The sequence below is a fragment of the Hibiscus syriacus genome, unplaced genomic scaffold, assembly GCF_006381635.1.
Source record: "Hibiscus syriacus cultivar Baekdansim isolate YM2019G1 unplaced genomic scaffold, ASM638163v2 tig00003126_pilon, whole genome shotgun sequence".
NCBI classification, from domain to species: Eukaryota; Viridiplantae; Streptophyta; class Magnoliopsida; order Malvales; family Malvaceae; genus Hibiscus; species Hibiscus syriacus.
The window spans coordinates 510,171-532,059 of NW_024061963.1; the positions used below are offsets into that span (position 1 = coordinate 510,171).

The window sequence follows — 21,889 nt, forward strand, 5'->3', positions numbered from 1 at the left end:
TATCTTAATGTGTCACGTTAACATTATCGTTAAATTTTTAGTGACGAGAATCAAAATGAAACTTAAACTAAAAATCAAGTATGATTTTGAAAAAAATATAATGTTTAGATATTAAAACGAAACAAAAGTAATAATTTAAGTACTAAAAGCATAGTTTATGTTTAAATTTTTTTGTACGATTAAAAATTGAATGTTCTGTTTAAAAATTGTTATTATTTTAATTAAAAATGAGAAACATGAATGATCAAAATGATTAAATTTTTATAACTAAAATAAAAATAGGTTAATAGTTTAGTGGTCATGGGAATAATTCACCCCCAAATTAAAAAAGACATAATGCCAAAAAAAACCAACGTTTGCCAAAATAGTCATTTTAACTCTTATTTTTTTGAACATTTTGACTCCTAACGTTTCACTTTGGGACAAAAAACTCCATCTATAGATGAAAATCATTAGTTAACACACGAGTAACACTCCAAAATATGAGCATTTTTTGACCTAAAATAAAATGTTGGGCTAAAATACCTTATAAGAAAGAAAAGATACAAAGTGATTATTATGTAAAATATTAGGAGCCTTTTTACCCTAAAATGAAACATTGGGGGCAAAATACTCCAAAAAAATAGAATAAGAGACAAAATGACAATTTTGGTAAACGTTAGAGGCTAATTTTGGCATTATGCCTTAAAAAAAAAGCACACAGATTTTATAAAGTAGTTTGTTTCATTTTGATCAGCCTTCAAGCATGTCTTCCAGTCCACACAAAAGGTAAACATAAAAGGTACACACAACACTCAGTTTTCTAAGTTTTGTTTCCTTTCATTTATTCATATGCTAAAACACTTGTAAAAACAGAACACGAACTTGCTGATCAATCTTCACCTTCACCATCTTCCACTGATTTCTTCTGCTTCTTGGCATTTCCCATGCTAGAGCTGCAACCTTCATTCGAACCCGGGTTCTTCTCGAACCCCGTTAAACCATATACAAATTGCTTCTCAGACTCTCCCAGACCCAGCTCATCCTCAAACCAGTCAAACTGATCAATGGGAGGGAATTTGTATGTCACGTCATCCGGATCCGAGTCTGCATCTGTCAAAGAGAACATAAATATCAAATAATTAGCAACCCTACCGGTATTGTTTAATAATTTTTGAACCAACTTTTTGAAAGAACAGAGATCAATACTATGCAGAAAGAATGTAGAACCAACAAAAAAGTTCATCGTATTACTGTTCAAATACACCTCAAGGTTAATTGCAACATAATTCTATGAAGTTCAAGCAGTATTAAGGGCTTGGTTATGTAAGTAATGCGTCGGAGAGACTTGATACGAAAGAAAAAGAACAGAGAAATTAGGCTAGTAAGAAGAATCGAGTTATGGACTTACTCAGTTCAGGCGTGCTAGCTCTTTTCTTTGACCTACAGGAAGGTTTTACGGCACAGAAATCCTGCAATAGAGGATTAACGCAAAAGGAAACAAATCCAAACAAAAATAAACTTCAATTAGTATTGCATTGAAGGAACAAATTTGATTATTCACATAAATTGGCATAGATATGTTAACAATAGGGACCAGGAGCCATTAATGGCTACACGAATTTTAGAAGGAAAATATTCAGTTTCATAAGTGAAGGCCTGAATGATCTTTTAAACACTAAGGATTAATGTCTCATAATATTTTGCATCCACTTTAGTTGCGAGTCCAAAATTCATATTCAACCAACTCTTGATGTCCGATGCATATTTAGATATAGTGTGGGGATATGATTCTGTCAATAACTTCCATATATGTCAAAATACTTCAAAAAAATTTAACATGCCTATATAAGACGCATATTAATGAATAAATTATTAATAACACCATACAGAAAAATAAGTTGAAACTCACATCAGCGTAGATTGAAAGCTTAGCAGCTTTTGCGTAGTTCACATATCACAAGAGATCTTCATAGGAGTAGAACTTTTGCTCACACTCTGGACATGTGTAGCACTGCAACAGCCAACTATTTAAAATCAACAGTCAACAAAATTCATCTTTATACCATTTAATTTTCATATAGGTTCCATTGTATCACAATCAGGCTTTTCTTCGAACCATGTGCCTTTAAATGGTGAAAGAGGAAGACGTTTTATTGAAGCAAGTCCAATAATCATGAAGAACAAGAAAGTAAGACTTCAGCAAGGAGGCTTACGGATTCATGCAGTAGTATTCTGCAGATAGCAATCCTGCATTACTGTCCGGAAGCTCTAAAGATATATTATAGAGGTCTAGTAATAGATGCAAAAGAGGCATTCACAGTCTTCATTAGTAAAGGTACACTCTTGGCTGTTCAGACCGGTCCATTTGATGGATAACCAATCATGTCATGATGGTAGGAACTAGCAAATATCCTAGACTTTCTCTACAGTCACAAATTACACACCTTCGAGATTTAGAAATTTAGTTAAGACCACAACTAAATATAAAGATCTTTTACCTAGAAATGATTGATTGTCAATTTCAAAAGAATACTTCCCACCAGATAGATTGTTAATATCAGTTTCTAGCATCTGATTTACATTCAGAAAGGGGCTTCGATTTTAGTTTCATCAAGTGCATGCAATGAAAAGGGAATCAAAACTTTTTAAATCACCAAATCACAGTTCTGTCACTTTCTCGAAACAGAAAACTAAGGTTCATATCTAGTAAATGCATAAAAAATACTCTTAATATTTATATGAAGATGCGACATTCATACCTCACATAAAAGCACAATGCATAGATTTGATAATAAAATCTAGAAAGACAAAATCAGATCGACTTAATTAATCATCAATAAACAAAGAAATATTACAAAGCATTCAACAAATTAGTGCATGTAGAAAACTTGATTAAAGGGACTGATATGTATCAGAGCTTTCTAGTGTCTGAATCACATAGATCATAAAGAGATAAACAAAGGATAATTAAATGATCAATTACCTAAAGACTAGACCCATCCTTCTGCTTTTTGACAACCAACTTCCAGCGATCAGGAATTGGCCCTGATGAATCCTTGTCTACCATAGGAAAAATGATGATCTCTCAAGAGTGCTTAAAAGAATCGCCCTTATTTTTTCCGCCAGAGAGACAACTCAGACCTGGATCTTTTTTTATAAAAGAGACACTTAAAAGGCAATTCTCAGGAAGAGTCAAAATACTTTTAAAGCCGCGTGTTACCGTTCACATGTTTTATGATTCGAAATCTGAAAAGTACCTGAAATGAAATTAACAAAAACACTGTATTTGAATATTTGTGTATGGAACACATGTAAGAAAATACAGATTACTTACCATGTTTGCTAAGATGACAAATGAGTTCAAAGGGATACTGACATACAGCAAAAACCAATGGACTACCCCTCTTTACATTTTTTTTTTGATAAAATGCCATCTTTACGTTTCAAAGCAAAACTGAGTATCCAGTATACATGTGCGGCAAAAAAAGATGACTCCATTTATAGCTGTTACAAAATAGACGGCAGATTATCCAGCCGGGCAAGAAAGATTGGCAATCTAAGGGCAATTCCACAACAGAACAAGAGAAATCAAAACACGTAAGGATAACCAGATCAAAGAAGGTCACTGATGAAAAAGTCACATAGGGGCTTATCAGATTTAAAAGAGAAAGCTCTTCCCACTATAGATTAATTTTTTTGATAGAAGATAAGCCTCATTAAAAACCCCCTTCATATCCTACATGTTACATTAGTAACATGAAGGACATAGGAAGGAGGAAAAGAGTACCTCTGAATTTTATTAATCTAAACAATAACATACAACCATTCCCTAACCACTAATTGCTTACAACATAACACTTAATGCATAACACTTATACATAACACCCTTCAGAAATACAAACAAAACACAAAACCTTCAGAACCACATCACATAACCTATTAATTAACCTATACCAGCTTTGGCTAACTCATCCGCTTCCCAATTAGCAGCTCTCAGAATGTCTTGAAGTAATACCCTTTCCTTCCACAAAAGTAGCTAAATCTCTCACCAAGGACTGAAACAAAGGGGTACATAAATCTGGACTTTTAATCCACTTCAAAGCAGTAGTAGAATCAATTTCCAGGATAATCCTCTGACTTGGAATAGATCCTACTTCTTCAATGAGAATCAACCCTCTTTTGATCGCCAATAGCTCTGCAAGTATAGGAGGACTGCCCCCAATTTTATCTGAAAACGAACCAAGCAGCATACCCTTGGCATCCCTAATCAATCCACCTATACCTCATTTGTCCCATCCCTTAACCATCGCCCTATCTACATTAAGTTTTAGGAAACCTTCTGGAGGAGGTACCCACCTAGATGAAGGAGAACCCCCTTTTTCTATCTTCCTGCCAAATCTGCCAGTTTTATATCCCCCACTAAAGAGTCGAAAGAAATTTTAACATCCTTAAATCTAGCCCCAAACCAAGAAGCAATTCTAAATCGAGCAAGAAAGAACAACATTGCAGTATCCACCTTCCCTTTCTGGAAAATTATCTCATTCCTGCATTTCCAAACCGACCACAACACCGCCCTTGGAATGAATTTTCAAATAGTAGAGCTCGAAAATAAGTCATTATAAAATTGATCAACTTCTTAGGAACCACAAAAGAAGCATTCCAATCCCTCAAGAATCTAGACCACAGATCCCATACCACCTCACAATGCAAAAACAGATGCGAAACCGACTCCTCACACTTCCCACACATCGGGCATAAAAGGTCATCAATCCCAGTCACTCATCTCTTCAACAGCTCCTCCTTAACCGCCTCTCTCTGACGTGCAACTTGCCAAACAAAAGTTTCAACTCGAGGAGGTGCTACCCCTGCCCAAACATGTCTTTCCAATAACATTTTGCTTTTTGACATAAGAAGAATGACATTGCTACTGATAGAAAAAATGCTATTACCTATTAAGAAATGAGTTATTAAGTTTCAAACACTCTACCATTTTGATCTACTAGACTTCAATTGAAAAAGGCAAACCAAGCTGAACCAAAGACACAGTGATGACAATCTACAAACTAGCGATCAAGAGAAAAAAAAGTATCAGCATAAACATTTCTCATCCAAACCAAGAAACTAGTTCCATTATCACCATCAGAAATGCAATAATCATCATCATGACCATCAAAATCCAAACATCAACATTCAAGAGAACAAAAAGGATACAAGTGTTTGCTTCAATTTCACACGGATCCAAAAACACAAAATGTAAAGTGACTTGTTCAAAGTCACAACAGATTACATCATTTTAGTACCTATAATGGTTGATAAGAAATATGGCTGTAAATTGATTTATTCTTTCCTTTTTAAGTATACATTGTTACTACTGCAGCGATAAAAGGAAGCAAAGATTACAGAATCCCAACAAATCCATTCACTTTTAACATCATCATCAACAAGAACAACAATAATAAAACACTTCTCAACTAAAATTAGTAACAACCATAAACAAACTGCAATAAGAAGCTAATAATTAATTGAAGAACCAAGTTAGTGAAATTATGAATGTGAAACTGTAGAGCATTAATAGTAGTAATAACGACAAACATACTTCCTTAGGGAAATGCTTTCTAGGAAATAGATCAAAATCGAAAGTGATAAACTTGTATTTTCCTTTTCATTGCGTTTCCACTGTTTCCATCTGCAACTGGGCGAGTTAATGAGAAAAAGAAAGAAAAGGAACATTTAAGGAAGTCAAAAGCACTGCACCACATCATTCTTGTTCCTCGACAGGATATCATGTTGCCTTCATTGAAGAATAGCATGACATCGCAATGAAAACCATTAATAGTTTTTCCTGGTGTTTCTTTGATCAAAAGGAAAACATTTTTCTTTTCTTTTTCCTTCATATTTTTTGGAGTTGAACTTAAAGTTAAGTCCCACTTAAACATGACAAGCGTCACCCTTGAACTTATAAGATTCTTTAAAGGGCTTATTGCAATATTAACAAAACCTTGCAAAATATTTCACAAAACCTATGACATTGGTGACAACTGCCATATTAGATGCCTCACTAGCAAGAATGATGTTTTCCAAGAGTATATATTGAGTAATGAAATTTCTGCTTGTTTGGCAAACTATGCCAGTAAAAGCCAATGCAACATCTATTTCAATCATAGAAATAACTATCGCAAATCTTAAAAGTTAAAAAACGAAACACTGAAGGGCCATTCAAAGCAAGATTTTGGAAGTTCGGTATGTCAGAAAACAAACAACCTATTTAATAGAAAACATATCCATGAAGAGTGAAACAGCTGTTTTCTCGTCAACCATAGCGTCTGCATCGGTATTTACCCTTCAGAGGTATCCACACATCAGGCTTCACCCAATCAGAACACCCACCTAAAAATGAACTTGATAATTTGAAAGACAAAGCTTAAGCCAAATAGAAGCATATAATAAGCAAATGCAGAGGAAATTGAAAGAGACTAAGAAAGTAAAGAGTATGAAACTAGCCATCACCTAACCAATTAGATAAGGACAATGCTGATAATATAACTACAAAATATAATTTCTTTAAAAATGCAATAAATAACATAACATATTCTGCAAGTCAGACTGCAACCCCGGATGGAAAAAGAAGATCCTCAAGTTCTGTCCCACCAATTGTTTTACTGGTTAGAAGCAAAACAAAAAACAACATGCATTTCATATTATCTAATTTAAACCATATCCTAACATGGGAAGAACAACTTGAATAGGTTTCAAATAAGTATATAAATTCAGCTAGCAACAACATTGTGCAATAATAAACTTGAGACGATTTGGTAAATACAAATAACGAATTGTCTAATTTCCTTGCTCAATATATTGGAACCTTCCCAACACACTGCTTATAGAGGAACCTTTTGCAGGATTTTTTTTTCAATTTAAGTAGCAGATTTTCCATTTTGTTCTAAAAAATTAAACCAAAAAAATCAGATAAATCCTCGTGAATGCTGATTTCATAGCCTCGAAGCCCATTTATCATGATTTGAAAAATTTTACATTTTTAGTGTCGAGTGATATAAGAATTCAACTAAAACGAAAACAACATAGAAGAACTGAACCAATTAAGAAACTAATCAAAACCCATTTCAGATAATTAATTAAAATAAGAACATGTACCTGAATTTCAGTTTTTGGAGTGTCAAGAACACTGCTTTCGAGCAATGACGGCTGGGGGTTCATACTTCATAGCATCAACCATATTCAACAAAGGTAAGTTACTTATAAAAAAATTGGTTAAACGTCTCTAGAGTGCAAAACTGGATAGGGTAAAGAAGGATTTGAGGGAGAAAAGATTTCCCCATAGAAAGCGTGTTGGTATTGTTGGAAGAGTGGCAGAGAAGCGTGGAGGATCATCAATGAAAAAGGAAAGGTTTAAGATTGGTTCTTGAATTTTCATATGATATAATCATACCCAGAGAGAGAGAGAGAGAGAGCAAAAATTGATGGGTTGTACTATTAATCGGAGTGAAGATGGGACTCCAAACCAAGGAAAACAATGGCATAATGTTAAATATTTATTAAAATATCATTTTATCTCATATATATTTTTTTAAGTATTTTGATATTAATTTTTATTTTAATATAAAAATATCTCTAACATTTGACAAAATGTTCATATCATTCTTTATTCTTTTTTTTAACATTATAGCCTTTAACGTTTTATTTTAGATTAAATTTATTTTAGAACATTAATCATATGTTAATTAATAGTTTTCATCTATAAACGAATATTTTTGTCTCAAAGTAAAACATTAAGGTCAAAATACTTAAAAAAAAAACAACATGAGACAAAATGATAATTTTAATAAACGTCGGAGGCTATTTTTGATATTATGCCAAGGGCCAGGCATTACCAAATCAATTTTTCCTTCTCCAGGTATTGAGAAATATGAGAATATTATCGTTTTAACTTGGTAGTATATATTTAAAGGGTAAATTATGTATTTAATTTCTCAACTTTTACCATATTTCTATTTTGATTGTCTGACTTAAAATTTTAATTTTACCATCCAACCTTCGGATTTTTTTTCTTACCTAGACAAGTCCAATGTTGTTTTATTTTTGGGTAAATTTATGCAAAAAAAAAATTATCCTGAAATTTTTGTCTAAAATTGATATCTTCGAACTTCCTTTAATTTATCGACGGTAAAATATTTTCTTTCAAATTTTAATTTCATTTTTGATTACCAGTCGATAGTCTAACTTCGTTTAATATTTTTGGTGATTTTATGCTAAAACACCCCTGATTTTTTATCTCAAAGTTAAATTTTTAGACTCCCTTTGATTTACTAGCATCAATGTATCTTCTCCCAAATTTGAATGACGAGGAGGTAAGTAAAGAGGAGATAAGTAATATATCTCGATCTCAGGATGATTGAACAATAACGATTGCGAATCAAAACAAGATAACATTATAAATTTGATTTTAGTTTTGGCGATTTTAGAGAGATTAAAAAAACAAATTGAGAAAACGAAAGATGAGGAAAAAAGAAATATTTTGGCACTAGTTATGTCACAAACAATGGTGATAGTGGTCGAATGTCGACATAAAAGGATGTCATCCATAGGGAAGAAGAAGAAAAGTGAGAAAATAAGTTAATTTCACAAATAAAACTTTCTAAAACACAATGTTTCACTACTGTTATTACACAATTACCGACAAAAATGAAATTTTAAAGTTGAGTGATTAAAACTGTAGCACCCTAAACCTGATCTATTAGATTAAATGGACTTAGGATATTACATTGGGCCACCAAAGTGACCATTTGATTTAAACTTGGTCAATACTTTTTAAAAACATCCATAATAAATAACTGACACATGAAAGTTTTCAAAGTGTTTACATAGAAACCAGAACTCTGAATACAAAAAGTATAAGTCAAAACAGATAAAGAAAACAATAAAGTTTATAGACTAAAATACTAGCAATGTCCTATGAATATATATGCTTTTAATGTAAATCGAAAGTTGTACTCTCAAATGTTGATGTTAGAATTTCTTTGTCGACAGTGCTCCTCTAGAATGATCACAATCTACTAATATGTGAATGAAAATATTCGAACATTGAACTTCATTAGCTTATTAGTACACACTTCTACTCTACTACACTTCAAGGAATTCATAAACATATGCATATAATGTAAGTATAAGCATAGAGGTATGCGCATAAACATTTGTTATTTTGCCTACCACTAATAATTTTTTTTTCTACTTAATACATTTGCTCACCATTATTTATTAGTAATTACTCAAGAGTATCAGCAGCCATGATTTTAGTCCATAACCCTAAAATTTATTCATTCAATCCTATCATTTTTCCATACATTATTTATCATAATATGATCAGTAGTATTCCAATCTCAAAAAATACCATCAATAACACTTTATTGCATAGTCAAAAACTTATGCTCATATCACAATAATCATATAGTACATGGAATCAATACACATCAAGTATAGTATATAATAGCCTATGATACCTGAAATCACTATGCATCAGGTAGTATATATAGACAAATATAACAATAAGATATTTGAAATCTCTACACATCAGGTATTACCACAATATGGATGTTGTGGAAACTATCTTTCTCTTAAAAAAGACAAATTCGATTTTTAAAAAGTAATTTTTAAGAGATCTGGTCTCGAATAATTTAATCACCTATCAATAATAAAACATGATTCGAGGAGTCACCACCAATATTTGATTAGGGTGTGATTAGACACCCAAAAAATATTTGTCATTCTAAAAAATATTTCTTTTAATTAAAACAACAAATTTGCAGTCCGCGTTACCAAAAAGTTGAGTTCGAGAGTTGGTTACACGTGGGGAAGGATTAGCACCCCACAGCGCCCTAAATCGCTACCTAGTCGATTAATTAGTTGTCTTTGCAATGAAATTTAAGAATTCGAGTCTAATTTAATTTAAGATCTCATACAAGTAATATTCTTTGAATTTTAGGACGAAACACAATAATATTTAATTATTTCATATCAAGAAGAATCGACCTCTCATACCTTAAAGTAGTCGGTTCTTACTCCAATTGAAAAAGGAAAAATATTATAATTACATCCTAAAGTTCAATATTAATTCAAAATAACAACACAAAATAATTCTAAGAGAGAAAACGATAATATCTAATTATTTTAAATCGAGAATAAATGACCTCTCATGCCTTAAAGCAACCATTTATTACTCCGATCGAAATGAATATATATCACTATTTCGTCTTAAAATTCAATATTGATTTGAGAGAAAACGATAATATCTAATTATTTCCAATCGAGAATAAATGACTTCTCATGCCTTAAAACAATCATTTATCACTCCAACCGAAATGAAAATATATTACTATTTTCAATATTAATTCGAGTGTTACTTATTTTGAAATCATATTAAAACATATACAAAAATAAAACGAAGATTAAACACATGTAAAACAAATACGATTAATTAATTATTTTACCAATCATTTCTGAGAATAAGGATGTTCAATTATTTAAATACATCGAGATGAGACCTTAGATTCAACCTAACAATGTTTTCTCAGTTAATTTAATTAAAAGAACATGATCTTTTTCTCGGTCCCCAAATTTTAAGATGAATTCAATTTAATTCGTGTCATTTAATTGGATAGACTTTCATTTTAAAACTATTGAAAGTGATTTTCTTATATATTAAGACAATCGCTTCACAATAATCTTAAAATGAATGAATATTACCCTTAGTCAAATTTTTTCGATTCCAGTCGAGTTATGATCATAAGGCTATCATGCGAATTAATTAAAACTAAAAACCTAAACTTATGCAATACATCACATAAATATTTTATTCTACACTACCAATATATTTTATACATGTATAATATTTAATGCATGTATTATTCATATTATAAAAATACAGGACTAAATAATAAAACATGAAATTTTAAGATCACAACAACAAATTAAAGAAATAACATAACATATAGTGTAAGAATCACATATTACAAGCATTGACTATGTAATAAGCCCATATATTTAGGACCAAAATAGAAATATTCAACATTACATGCTGGAAATTGAAATAATAAAAAACAAATAACTTTGGGTGACTAAACTATAACATGCATAAAATGATGAGGTAAAATCATACATTTAGGAAAGTTTTAATCATAGACTAAAATGAAAACTCCCCAAAACCAGATCCCCCACTCAAGCAATTTACCTACACGCAAAACAGGTGCATCACTAACTCCCTAAACGGCGTCGTTTTGGGGAGTATAAATACCCCTTTATATTTTTTAGCCATAACCCCTTTATTTCTCCCTCTCCACCGTTTCCTCTTCACTCTCCCTCTCATCTCTACTTCTTCCCAACCGAGAAACGAGAGAAGCTTCTCCATTAGTCGCCTCCCTTTACGTCTCCGATGAGGGGCTGACGAGGGTCAAAAAACCCTATCTAACCCCTAAACTACCTAGACTCAAACCCAACTCAAAATATCACCACTTCTAAAAACCCTAAACAAAAAAAGTAAAAAAGGAACTACCTTTGAGGCTCAGAGATCCGATGACAAAAGGTTTGGGTTCGACGATAAGATTTCCTCTCTTCTTTTTCTTTTCTCTATTTTTTGCTTTGGTTTTTTTTTTTCAATTTTTCTTTTTTTTCTTTTTTTAAAACCAAAACCCCCCTCTGTATTTTCTCTTTCGAACAAAAAAAAATCTCCCCCTTTTTTAGATCCCGTTCGAATCATGCTTATAAGATCTCTTTGCATGTTTGGTCGGTCTAAAACCATAGGGAGATGATTTCCCCTTATTGCGTGTTTGGTGAAGCTTGGTAGAGAAATGGTGATGGATCTAACCCAAATATTTTAATATCCCCATTTTTTTGGATTTTTAATATTTTAATGGGTTTTGTGTTGATTTTTTCTCTACTTCATTGTTTGATGGGATGATGATGTTGGCGATTGAAATAGTGACTATAGGGTGGCTGGAGCGACGACAAAAGTGGTGACGGTGGGGAGTCTTGGCTCTATAAAACCCTAATTGATTAGGGTTAGTGCATTGGGCTCGGGTTTGGGCTTTGGCCAGTTGTGTTGCTTGTAATTGGGCACGGGTCTGTTGTAATTAAGCCCACTTTGGGTTTGTTGTAAATGCCTATAAAAGAAATAAAAACAAAACAAAACAAAACAACAACAACAACAACAACAACAACAACAACAACAACAACAACAACAACAACAATAATAATAATAATAATAATAATAATAATAATAATAATAATAATAATAACTCGGATAAAATGGGTATCTACAACTACCCCTCTTTACCCATGCTTGTGTTAACAATAATATGGAAAAGATAAAAAGACAACGTTTTTTTGTCTGGTTCCATCTTGATGTTGTCTCAAGTGAGACTGACAAATGACTCGAAGGGTTTAATCATCATGCTCGAAAGACTTACTGATGGCCCGAAGGACTTACTAAGTAAGAAACTTTGGAAATCGCTTTCTTACTTTTCAAAATATTGCATGAACACATCTTGTAGGAAGGTCTTATTGATGGCCTGAAGGAATCTTTTTCGAAAGACTAATAGATGGCCCGAAGGACTTACTAATTTTGGAAATAGATTACTAGGTAAGAAACTTTGAAAATTGTTTTCTTACTTTTCAAAAATTTCAATTTTCAGATGAGAAACTTTGGAAATCGTTTTCTCATTTTTCGAAAACGTTTGAAAGCATCCTGCCCGAAGGTCTTATAGATGGCTCGAAGGACTTATCATCTTGCTCGAAAAGCTTATATATAACCCGAAGGATTTAATCATCATGATCAAAAGACTTATTGATGACCCGAATGACTTACCAATTTTGGAAATAGTTTACTAGGTAAGAAACTTTGGAAATCGTTTTCTTACTTTTCAAAAATTTCAATTTTCAGATTTAAATGAGAAACTTTGGAAATCATTTTCTCATTTTTTGAAAAACACGTGAAAAATTCTGCCTGAAGGCTTTGTGGATGGCCTGAAGGTCTTATCATCTTGCTCGAAAGGCTTGTATATAATCCGGAGGATTTAATTATCATGCTTGAAAGACTTACTGATGGCCCGAAGGACTTACCAATTCGGGAAATAGTTTACCAGGTAAGAAACTTTTGAAATCGTTTTCTTTTTCAAAAATTTCAATTTTCAGATCTAAATGAGAAACTTTGGAAATAAATTTTCTCATGTTTCAATTTTTTTTAAAACATCATACTTCAAGGTCTTATGGATGGCTCGAAGGACTTATCATCTTACTCGAAAGGCTTATAGATGACCCAAAGGATTTATCATTGTACTTGAAAGACTTACTAATGTCCTAAAGGACTTCATAAGTAAGAAACTTTGGAAATCATTTTCGCACTTATATAAAACAACTTAATGGTCGAGTAACATGCCCCACTTCAAAGTAATGCTTCCTCTGTTGATTGGGCCCACCTTGTTCTTCAGGTTCTACCTCCTTAAACATGATTTCCTGTATTTGAGGTTTGAATTCTAGCTTCCACTTGTTGGGATTTTGATATCATGAATCTTCTCTATTCTTTGAAAGATCTATAAAAACCATACATTTATGTGTGAAATGCGAATGCAATGTGTAAGCACCATTTTTTAAACCCCAGATAAAGCCTAGACTCAACAATACTGACCCGACCCAGGATCCGACCCAACCCAATTAGGGTCTAAAATCCTAACCCTAATAGCCTGTCAGCCACCTGTTGCTCCTGCCACCAGACCTGACTTTCCAGCCGCCGCCTGTTGACATCCAAAACGTCGGCGACCTCTTGTGACATCTATCCTCTCAGTAACATCAAAAAAATAGAGAAAGCAACCAGAACATCATTAAATCTAGGATTTTTTTATTATTAAAAAAGGAACCTATGTAATATTTCGGTTATAAAACCGAACCATTTTGTAAGATCTAGGGGGTCTTTTTTTCGTCTTAGTTTTTGGCAGAAATACAAAAAAAATCTTTAAGGTAGATTTTTCTTTATTTGTGGCTCTATATATTTTTTTGAAAAAAAGCAAAGTAGTTTATGTTTTTTTTTCTCTTTTCGAAATAAAAAAGCAAGCAAAAATATATATAATTTTCTATTACTTGCTGTAATTTTACAGCAAGTAATAGAAAATTAGAGATAAGGGTAAGGGGTTTACCTTGTGAGGAGGGTAGAACCGAACCAAGATGGTCAGAACAATAGGAAGCCCAAGCGTCGAAAGGGTTTCAGGGTTATTTTTTAGAGGTTTTCCTAATTTTTAGCCTCAAATAGGGGCTTAAGGGGGGTAGATCTAGGCTTAGGGAGTGATTTGGCGTTGTTTTGATAATTTTGACCATCGTGTATGGAGGCCGGAGGCGAGTAAGGCGACCAACAGTATGCATGCCGGGGAAGGTTTGAGAAAATTCTCTCAAAATGATGTTTGTTTTTTTTGTAAATGTTACAAATGAAAGAAAAAAATATAAATGTTGACTTATATAGGAAAATCTAATGGATTAATTACGTTTTAAAATCCTGTAAAGTTGTCATGTTTTTACATTTTGGTCCCTATAGGGACCAAAATTGCTATTATACCTATTTGTTGTGCATGCTTTAATTATTTGGTAAATTTACTGTTTCAGTCCCCTAAACTTAGCCATGTTTTTGCATTATGGTCACCAGACCTTGCGTTTATAATTTATTGCAATTCTATTATTCATTTTTGTTTTATTTTAATTTAGTCACTATTAGTTTTTGATTTGGCTACTATTATTTTAATTTTTGCATTTTGATCATTGTTTATTTCTTATTTAGTTACTAGCTTTTATTTTCTTGCATTTTAGTCAATGTAATTGGATTTTATTGCAATTAGGTCCATGTACTTATTTTATATTTTAGGTTATTTTTTTACTATTTTTATTATTTGTTGTTTTAATTATTTTAATTAAGTTTTTTACTATTTAATTTGTTTCATAGTTTTAATTTTCTAAATTTAGTTTTTAAATTAGATTAATATTTAAATCAAGTTTAGAAATTAGAATGACAATCTAGTTATTAATTAGAGAGCAATTCGAGTCGAGTTTTCGCATAAGATGCCCGATTACTCGAATCGATTGCTTGGCTTTTAAAATTTATTAATAATTAATATTTTCTAAAAATACTTTAGGTTTAATAATTTAGATAAAAATAGATTTTTAATTAGTCCTCAACTCTAAAAATTACCAATTTAGGTCCTAAGCTTTTAAATACTTTAGAAATTGGCATTTTTAGATCTTAACCTTTTAGTCCCTGAATTTTGATTAGCACCATAACCCCTTTATTCTCCCTCTCCACCTTTCCCTCTTCACTCTCCCTCTCATCTCTACTTCTTCCCAACCGAGAAACGAGAGAAGCTTCTCCATCAACCGCCTCCCTTTACGTCTCCGATGAGGGGCTGACGAGGGTCAGAAAACCCTATACTTTCTAAAAAAACCTATCTAACCCCTAAACTACCTAGACTCAAACCCAATTCAAAATATCACCACTTCTAAAAACCCTAAACAAAAAAAGTAAAAAAGGAACTACCTTTGAGGTTCAGAGATCCAATGACAAAAGGTTTGGGTTCGACGATAAGATTTCCTCTCTTCTTTTTTTCTTTTATAAATTTAGTTTTTAAATTAGATTAATATTTAAATCAAGTTTAGAAATTAGGATGACAATCTAGTTATTAATTAGAGAGCAATTTGAGTCGAGTTTTCGCATAAGATGTCCGATTACTCGAATCGATTGCTCGGCTTTTAAAATTTATTAATAATTAATATTTTCTAAAAATACTTTAGGTTTAATAATTTAGATAAAAATTAGATTTTTAATTAGTCATCAACTCTAGAAATTACCAATTTAGGTCCTAAGCTTTTAGATATTTTAGAAATCGATATTTTTGATCTTGACCTTTTAGTCCCCGAATTTTGATTAGCACCTTAATATTGGCATAATTAAATAGGTTAAATAAAGCCTCCACTTTTTGTTAGATTTCATACTAGTCTTTTAATTTAGGGAATAATTCGAGTTGGCTCTCCCCTAAATGCTCGAGGGACCATCTTAATTATTCAATTCGATAATTGATTAAAATCAAATAGGATTAATATTAGAGCCTACATGTTTAGGTTTGAGCTTCTAGGTTCCTTTAATTTCATAATTTGGCACTTTAAGCTAGAAAAAAACCTTTAATTTTCTTTTAGCTTAATTAAGATTAAATAAAATTTTGTTTGATTGTATTTTATTTTTAAACCTAAGACAATGTTCACTTATTTGGGAATTAATGGTATATCTCCAGCAAGTATGCTCAGGGAGTGACTACTGGTAATTCCCGAAATAAGTCGACATCCTTTTCAAACCCGCATCACGATTTTCTAAAAATGAGGCAATATTCAGTTATTAGGCACTATAGTTGATCTCCCACATTTACGTTTGGGAGCGAATGATTTTTAAATTAAGATCGAACTCAAATATTTGGATTTTAAATATAGGTTAATCAACTATGTACCAATTTTTGGGTTCTTGTGGGGGTAAAATCCTTCCCCACGCGTAACTGACTCTCGAACCCAATTTTTGGATTTTCACATACCTTAAAACTCGATATTTTGATAAAAATAAAATGTTTTATTAAAATACCCGGTTTTTATGGTGTTCCAAATGCACCCTAAATGATTAGTGGCGACTCCTCACATTTCGAAAAAAAATTTCAAAGAGAAAAGCCCCGAGTCGGTATCGGTCTTTCCCCGCTTGGGCGAAAAACGGTGACGACAGCTTGACGACTCCGATGGAGACTCTTGTTTAAAAAAAAAATTAAGGGTTGAGCCACGAGTTGATTACCCTATATTTATGATTTTGGAAATTACGAGTTCGATCTTATTTAATTTACGGTTCATTATGTTATTTCAAAATAAATTAGATTTTCTCTCTTGTTAATGCTTACACTTCCGTGAAATTATTTAAGATTGTTGCATGTCATAACTCTTAACCCGAGCTCAATCATGGTTTACCTAAGTAGGGAGAAACGTCACACCTCGCGATGAGCATTGTGTTTCCTTGTGTGGGTCTGATAAAGTATCTCTGGAAAGCATCCTAAGTTGTCTACCTGGATATCAGATTTGAGGTACAAATTTAGCGGTGTGATCCCCTAAGCAGAATCCGATTAGTAAGTCTGTAATGATCCATAATCAGGGGCAACCTTAGCAGGTTGTAAAGATGGCTTGGGGCATCACTTCCATACCCCGTCCAAAGACGAAAGAACCACTACTTGGTTCCTTACCCGAAATAACACATGTTACTACTAAAATTCCGAACCTTGAAATCACTTCCCCCTGAAACCATAAAGGCATGCCCCTATCCTCTCCGAGGCACCAAAACCTGTATTTTTTACCTTCCCAGACATAAATAACCTTTCCATAACATTACCTTTTTTCATAATTATGACTTTAAAGTCACACATTTCCCTTCCTAGACACGAAATCAACATTTATTTCCCAACCTTAATAAATCCTAGGGGCATGACGAGGACCTTTCCTGCAAAAAAGACAAGATGGAGTATTGTAGATCAAGCTTATGAGAATTTGAATAATTGGGGCATACTGGAAACAAATAGAAGAAGAAGAAAAAAAAAGAGAATCATTAAAATAATTATATCATGCATTAATTACATTGTTTTCATGTAAATAAGGTTAGTCCTGAATAGTCGTTCCCCTGGGGATACCTCTTTTACAAAGACTTCCATGTATGATATGAACGGCTTTTTTTCATTTATCCTTTCAAATATATATATATATCCATTGTTGTCCCCTTTTGAGCCTATAGTATTTTTTCTTCTGATTCAACCCTATCCAAGGACCACCCTCCACACTGGGGGGCAAAGGTGAATGACATCTTCTCGCATGAGTGAAGATCATCAATCCAAATTTTGCTACAGAAGCAAGTCATGATGAAATAAGGTGAGAAAAACAAAATACCGCGAGGTAGACCAAATACGAAGCGCTCGAAGATCAAATCAAGTTTATAACACATACAGAAAGAAGTAAAGATATAGCAAAAAAATAGAAAGAAAAAGATAGAAAAAAAGAGAAAGAAAAAGATAGAAAAGAAAAAAAAGGAAAAATAGAAAAAAAAGAAAAAACAGAAAAAAAAAATAAAAAAGAGAGAAAAAAAGGAAAAGAAAAAGAAAAAAAGAGAAGAAAGAAGAAATAAAATCGATCAAATACTTCAAGACGAGCAATTCAAATATCTATAATCTATTCTCCAGAGGATCAGAGAACTCCAAAAGAAACTAAAATAAAAGACGAACGAGTAGATTCAAGTCGAGCAAGACAAGATTGAAGACAACAATATGAATTGATCCTTGGTTCTTATTTGGACCTATTTATCCATTTCTTTCATAACCATGAGCCCTAGCCTACGTTACGTGCTTGAAATGTCCCTTTTAATCATACATGGATTTCTAAGTGGAGAGACTATCTTCATATTTCATTCCGCCCCTTAGGGTTAATTTTATTTGCAAAATTAGTTTTATAATATTTTTAATGCATGATAGGGGAAAAAATAAAAGGCGAGTTCAGGACGTAAAATTTTAGATGACGTCTTGAAACCAAAGGAGAATTCGAGTTGAAAACGTGAGAAGGCGGCTCGAATACGAAGATTTTCAGCCACTACACAAAAGAAGATCTTATACATTTTGATAAAGCACTACACAATCAAAAGGCGCTCATGAGGGCTGAGAACCAATGAAATTCCAGAAGAGAAGCATGACGGTTGCTTCATCAGGTCAATAAACACCAGAATCAAGAACGCAAGAAGCCAACCTGAAACACATTACCTGCCCAAATTAACCTGAAACACATTACCTTCCCAAGTCAACCTAAGCTTTATATCAACATTAATCTTTACACTTTTCAAATGTATATAATTTTTGAACGATTAAAAGAAAATTTGACTTATTTGATATTCAATGAACGCTTGTTTTACAATTTGTTTTGATTATAAGCCGGAAGAAAACGACAACACCTTTGAATTTTATTCAACATTTTTTCACATTTCTAAAAGAAAAGAAAAGAAAAGAAAAAACATTTTCAAACAAGACAATCTCAACTGAAAAAGGTCCTTAAGACTGTTGATGCTCATTCTGCCTCAGTTGGAGGAGAACAAATGATTCCAGAATAATGAAGCATTTCTTAAAAGCAAATAATCTGATAGATAAGAAGGACTGGAGGACATAATTTCTAACACTTCATTGTGATGTTCTCAGAAGCATATGATCGCCTTAGTTGAAGACGTCATATATCCCAGCTCATGGAAAAAATGAAAGACAATTATGATCATTTCTTAAGTGTCCATCTAGTTGTGACATCGTGAAGAGAAGCCCTCAAGCTATTCTTTAACATTTCTGATTAGCGACACAAGAGTGAGGCCATTCGAGATTAATATTTGGACATGAAGAGAGCCATGAGTACCCACAATGGGGCATTACCAAAACCAGATGTCATTAATCACAAGATTCAAACCAAACAGACATGGTGAATGACCCCCGTCGCTTGGAGTGCCAGGGTCGAAAGATGAACACAAAAAGATCTCACCTTGAGTTAAACCATTCATGCTACAATTGGCGAAAGACTTTTGAGAAACAATTTTGATTGAAAAATTAAGTCAAAGATGTGTAAGGTGCCCAGTCATCTACCTGACCACAACAAGAATTTAAGAGAGGTAACACTTCTTCCAGAATTATGTTGAAGAAGCAAGAAGAAAGATAGAATATGTGAAGGCTATGATTACTCTCGATGATTAGTTTAGCCTTGCTGATGTTGAGGGTAAACTCCGTACAAGAGTGATCAAGTGAAGGAAGACCGAGATCTCTATTTAGAAGTCAAAATAGTGTTACTGATAAACATTTCCGCTTATAAGAAAGTCATGTGTTACATTTAGATACATATCCATTACATTCACATGCATCAAAGCTTATATTTACAGATTTTTTAAGAAAAAAGAGAAGAAAGACACAATTCAAGCCTTGAATGAAGGGAATTATATTCCGATTGGCAGAACCTAAAGAATTAAGGAACTCAATCCAAGAAGAATCATTACTTTGACGTGGGGGCATATTACCCAAACAACATGATATTTTCAAAAGAATTTTTATAAGAAACTAAGCTTTATTTTTAAGGTTTTATTGATGAGTAAGTCCTTCAGGCCATCAATAAGTCTTTCGAGTATGATGCTTAAGTCATTCAGGCCATTTATAAGTCTTTTGAGCAAGATGATAAGTCCTTCGGGCTATCCATAAGATCTTCGGCAAGATGTTTTCAACATTTATGGTACTCGATTCATCACATATGGAGTTAAATCTTGATGTGGGGCACGTTACCCAAACAACATGATATTTTCAAAAGAATTTTTATAAGAAATTAAGCTTGATTTTCAAGGTTTTCTTGATGAGTAAATCCTTCGGGCCATCAGTAAGTATTTCGAGCATGATGCTTAAGTCATTCAGGCCATTTATAAATCTTTCGAGCGAGATGATAAGACCTTCAGGCCATCCATAAGACCTTTGGGTAGGATGTTTTCAACATTTCTGGTACTTGATTCATCACATATGGAGTTGAATCTTGATGTGGGGGCACGTTACCCAAACAACATGAAATTTTCAAAAGAATTTTTTAATAACAAACTAAACTTGATTTTCAAGGTTTTCTTGATGAGTAAGTCCTTCGGGCCATCAGTAAGTCTTTCGAGCATGATGCTTAAGTCCTTCGGGCCATTTATAAGTTTTTCGAGCAAGATGATAAGACCTTTGGGCCATCCATAAGACATTTGGGCAAAATGTTTTCAACATTTTCGGTACTCGATTCATCACATATGGAGTTGAATCTCGATGTGGGGGAACGTTACCCAAACAACTTGATATTTTTAAAATAATTTTTATAAGAAACTAAGCTTGATTTTTAAGGTTTTCTTGACGAGTAAGTCTTTCAGGCCATCTGTAAATCTTTCGAGCATGATGCTTAACTCCTACGAGCCATTTATAAGTATTTCGAGCAAGATGATAAGACATTCGGGCCATCCATAAGACATTCATCTTGGATGTTTTCAACATTTCTAATACTCGATTTATCACATATGGAGTTGAATTAGAAATACCTCACTTGAGGGACCAACATTGCCAGTAGAGAATTCGTAACGAAGAGCTTGTTCAACCTTTTGCTTGATTCACAACACTTGAAATCAACAACACATCACTCGAGGGATCAACATTTCTAGTGGAAAGATCATGATGAGAAAAGCTCGTAACTTGAGGAACTGAAGATAGAGACTCAACCAAGAGAATGAAGTAAAAGATGACATCATTTGCGGCAAAGACTCAACAATTTCACAAAAAGATATGAATTGTCATTCCCAGTGAAGAGTTCGTAGCATGACAAGAAGAGACCAAAATGAAAAATGATGCTTTTATCTTTGCTTCATTACCATTTCATAGTAATGAGCAAAGAGGGGCAGCTGTAAGCACCATTTTTTAAGCCCCAAATAAAGCCCAGACTCAACAATACCGACCCGGATCCAATACTTGACCCAGGATTCAACTTGACCCAATTAGGGTCTGAAATCCCAACCCTAATAGCCTGTTTGCCTCTTGTTACTCATGCCATCAGACCTGACTTTCCAGCCGTAGCTTGTTGACATCCAAAACGCCGGCGACCGCCTGTGACAGCCATCCTCTCAGCAACACAAAAAAACAGAGAAAGCAGTCAGAACATCATTAGATCTAGGATTTTTTTATTATTAAAAAAGGAACCTATGTAATATTTCGGTTATAAAATCAAACCATTTTGTAAGATTTAGGGGGGGTTTTCCTCTCGATTTTTGGCAGAA

At 33.1% G+C, this 21,889-nt stretch overlaps 1 long non-coding RNA gene across 3 annotated transcripts; it reads right to left on the reverse strand.

Annotated features, from left to right (window-relative positions):
• Positions 1 to 763: 763 nt before the first annotated feature.
• LOC120175055 lies at positions 764 to 3,722 on the reverse strand. 3 transcript variants are annotated; one of them, XR_005521227.1, is made up of 4 exons: positions 3,203 to 3,722; positions 1,892 to 3,129; positions 1,391 to 1,451; positions 764 to 1,092 (listed from the first exon to the last, which is right to left on the reverse strand). It is a non-coding gene; the product is annotated as an uncharacterized LOC120175055 (long non-coding RNA). The 3 variants fall into 3 exon arrangements; XR_005521226.1 differs by having other exon boundaries at positions 1,892 to 1,993; positions 2,966 to 3,722; XR_005521224.1 differs by having other exon boundaries at positions 1,892 to 3,722.
• Between the last annotated feature and the right edge of the window lie 18,167 nt (positions 3,723 to 21,889).